The 3,582-nt window shown below is 36.7% G+C and overlaps 2 pseudogenes; one reads left to right on the forward strand and one right to left on the reverse strand.

Moving 5' to 3' along the window:
- The first annotated feature begins 864 nt into the window (after window positions 1-864).
- LOC144241603 (U2 spliceosomal RNA) lies at window positions 865-955 on the forward strand (annotated as a pseudogene).
- Window positions 956-3,090: 2,135 nt separating this feature from the next.
- Window positions 3,091-3,582, reverse strand: LOC144241565 (translationally-controlled tumor protein-like; annotated as a pseudogene).

A 3,582-nucleotide genomic window follows, 5' to 3' on the forward strand; every position in this document is an offset into this window, starting at 1 on the left:
TTTTTGTTTTGTTTTTTCTTAATCCAGTCTGCCTGTCTCTGCTTGTTACTTGGGTTGGTTTAATTCACTCACCTTTTATGTTATTATTGATACAGTTGGATTTTGTGTGATATTTTTCTTTTGTTTTTTTGCATGTCTCATATTTTTTTTTGTTCATCTGTCCCTCCATTATTGCTCTATTTTGTATAAAGTAAATGTTTTCTGTTTAATATTTTAATGCTTTAAATGGTTTTTTTACTATATGTTTTCTGGGTTTTTTTTAATGTTTATTTTTGAGAAACAGAGAGAGCAAGTGCATGAGCCACGGAGGGGCAGAGAGCGAGGGAGGCACAGAATCTGAAGCAGGCTCCAGGCTCTGAGCTGTTAGCACACAGCCCTATGCAGGCTCCAACTTGTGAACTGCGAGATCATGACCTGAGCCCACGTCAGACACTTAACCAACTGAGCCACCCAGGTGCCCCTGCTTGTAAAAACTTAAAAAAAAATTTTTTTTAATGTTTATTTATTTATTTATTTATTTTTGAGAGAGGGAGACACAGTGCGAGCAGGGGAGGGGCACAGAGAGAGGGAGACACAGAATTCAAAGGCGCTTCAGGCTCTGAGCTGTCAGCATGTTGGGCTTAAACTCATGAATTGTGAGATCATGACCTGAGCCCAAGTTGAATGCTTAACCAACTGAGCCACCCAGGTGCCCCTGTTTTCTGCTATTTTGTTTCTCTAGGGCTTATCATACATATCTTATCAGAATCTACTTTGGACTTAACACTAAATTAATACATGTGTATGAGCATGGTACAAGCCCAACAATACATTGTTATAATTTTTACTTTCTATAATCTATGTCTTTTAAAGATGCTGGGAGAGATCGCTTCTCGGCCTTTTGGCTAAGATCAAGTGTAGTAAAGATGCTGGGAGAAGAAAGAGTATGTTTTTACTGTTTGTTGTAGTAACTTTCCTATTTACCATTCTTGGCTCTTTTCATTTGTTCTTGTGGATTCATCTAGTATCTTTGTCTTACTCCTATCTAGGCCTGTTCCCACTCAGCTACTTTGTGCATTAATTGTCAAATATTATTACATTTCTATATGTTATGGGCACAACATACAATTTTGTATGTGTTGTTTTATCTAATTGCTTTTAAAAATAAGTTAAAAGAAGTGAAAGGAAGAGATATGCCATCCTTTCTATTTAAATTTACTCATTTTCATTGATTTTTCACGTATATTTGAACTCTTGTCAGGGTCACTTTCTTTGTTTCATTGTTTTCAAGAGCATCTTTTACCTTGAACTTCTTCATACTCTGTTCCTGATATGGGGAGTTTCCTTAGGGAGAGCTTTGGAACTCTGCTTTCATAGCTTATCTCTTCCTAGCGCAAAATCTCTTTGTCATTGAGTGCTGATTTGACTATGATTTACCTTGGTACAATTTTGTTTAAGCCATAGGTAGAGGTTTAAAAAAAAAAAACAAGAACAATCCCCAAAAGACTTTCTTTGACATTAAAATATAGAACAGATTGGCACAAAAACAGACACATAGACCAATGGAACAGAATTGAGAACTCAGAAGTGGACCCAAAGTTATACAGCCAACTAATCTTTGACAAAGCAGAAAAGAACATCCAGTGGAAAAAAGATTGCCTCTTTAACAGATGGTGTTNTATATATATAGAACAGATAATTCTATCAAGGAGTTCTTACACACATAAATGTCCACGTAAAATGCAGCACCTTAGTAGCTAACTATGATTTTCTCATATTTATCTTTTTAAAAAAAGACTTTGTTTTTTAGAGCATTTAAAATTGTTTTTAACTTTTATTCATTTTTGAGACACAGAGTACAAGCGGGGGTGGGGCAGAGAGAGACACACACACACAGAATCTCAAGCAGGCTCCAGGCTCTGAACTGTCAGCACAGAGCCCAACTCAGAAACCAAACTGTGAGATCATGACCTGAGCTAAAGTCGGACACTTAACTGACTGAGCCACACAGATGCCCCTGTTTTTAGAGTAATTTTATAAGTGGCTTTAGGTTCACAAAAAAGTTGACTGAAAGTTACAGATTTTCTATACATTCCCTGCCCTCATAGCCTCACTGTCAACATCTTGCAAAGGTTGGTACACTTGTTCTAATTAATAAGCCTACACTGATAGATCATTATCACCCAGAGTCCATAATTTACATTAGAGTTCACCCTTAGCATATCGTGTATAGCTTTTGACAAATGAATGACATGTATCTACCATTATGATATCATACAGAGTAGTTTCACTGCCCTAAAAAGTCTCTGTGCACTGCCTCATTTTCTCTACATCCTCCCTAAAGTAACCTCTGACAACTACTGATCCTTTACTGTTTCAATAGTTTTGTGTTTCCCAGAATATCATATAGTTGGAATCACACACTATGTAACCTTTTCAGATTGCTTTATTCACTTGTAGCTTGCATTTAAATTTCCCCCATATCATGCATGGCTTGATAGCTCATTTTTTAGGGCTAAAAAATATTCCATTTTCTGTATATACCATAGTTAATATTTCTACTTACTAAATGACACCTTGCTTTCTTCCATGTTTTGGCAATTATGAATTAAGTTGCTATACACTTCCATACACAGGATTTTGTATGGATGTAAGTTTTCAATTCATTGAAGTAAATGCTAAGAAGCACAGCTGAAACATTTTATCATCAGAATATATTTAGTTTTGTAAGGAAGTCCAAACTGTCTTCCAAACTGGCTGTGTCATTTTGCATTTCCAGAGGCAATAAATGAGAGTTCTTATTATTCCACATCCTCATCAACATTTGATATCATCAGTATTTTGAATTTTGGCCACTCTAAGAGATGTGAATTCGTATCTCACTGTTGTTGCTGTTGTTTTGAATTTAAACGCATTTTGTTTTTAGGCAACCTACATGAAATGTTTCTTTTGCTGAAAAACAATGCCTCTACTCCAAATAATCAAGGTTAAAATAAATAAAGAGCTCAAGATGACAACAATCCCTTTGTCTAACTTCTGGTGTTGTGTGGATGAAAAGCAGCAGTCAACTATGACAACGGGTGATAATGTCCAAAGTAGCAGCCAAATGTGTTAACATTTTTTCACATGTAAATCGTCCTTAAAGAAAATCATATATGGGGCCGCACCGTCATCACAGTAATGCAGCAGAGCAACCATGTCATCTGCATTCATGGCATCACCAATAAGGAACTGGTAGTTTTTGAAATTAGCAAGGTTGTACTTGATTTGTTCTGCAGCCCTTGTCATAAACAGTTTAACTCTTTCTAGGTCTCCATTCTTCAAGTTTGCCTTTAATTGATTTCATATCATCCATGATGTACTTCTTGTAGGCTCCTCCTGTGACTCCGGTTTCTTGCAAGTGATGGTTCATGACAATATCAACATCAGTGATTACCATGCTTTCTATGGGGCCTCCAGTGAAGGCATTTCCATTAATGAGCAAATCACCAGTGTTACTCTCTATCTTACTGACCATATTTCCCTCTACCTCCAAGCACAACCCAGCTTGTAGATATTGGAGAACATCTCATCATGGTGGGTGAGGTGCCAGTAGATGGTCAT

Source organism: Crocuta crocuta, unplaced genomic scaffold, assembly GCF_008692635.1.
Source record: "Crocuta crocuta isolate KB4526 unplaced genomic scaffold, BGI_CrCroc_1.0 scaffold25, whole genome shotgun sequence".
NCBI lineage: Eukaryota > Metazoa > Chordata > Mammalia > Carnivora > Hyaenidae > Crocuta > Crocuta crocuta.